The sequence below is a fragment of the Etheostoma spectabile genome, chromosome 1 (genome assembly GCF_008692095.1).
Source record: "Etheostoma spectabile isolate EspeVRDwgs_2016 chromosome 1, UIUC_Espe_1.0, whole genome shotgun sequence".
In the NCBI taxonomy this organism is placed as follows: Eukaryota; Metazoa; Chordata; class Actinopteri; order Perciformes; family Percidae; genus Etheostoma; species Etheostoma spectabile.
In genome coordinates this window covers 30,012,122-30,012,482 of record NC_045733.1, presented here as the reverse complement: position 1 = coordinate 30,012,482, position 361 = coordinate 30,012,122, and positions in this window count along the sequence as shown.

The following is a 361-nucleotide window of genomic DNA, read 5'->3' as shown; positions in this document are numbered from 1 at the left end:
CTTTATGAAAAAGGGACTTTAAACTGAAGTTATGTGATGTCAAGTCTAACAATTCTTTTTGATGATTAGCTTTCTTTCAGTGTGGACTCTTTCTGTTAAACTCTCCTTCTGTATTTCGAGGCCAGCGACTGATATTTGATGAATGAGGACATCCACGAGGACAAAAAGAGGGCAAAGTCTGCCGGGGCGCGTAAAAAGTAAACAACATGTCAGTCGGCAGCCTCTAACACAGAAATCCCCACGGCAACGCTTCACCTCAATAGAGTCGGGCTGGAAACACAGTACACACTCTGTCACTGTTGGTGAGATGGAAACACACACACACACACACACACACACACACACACACACACACACACAC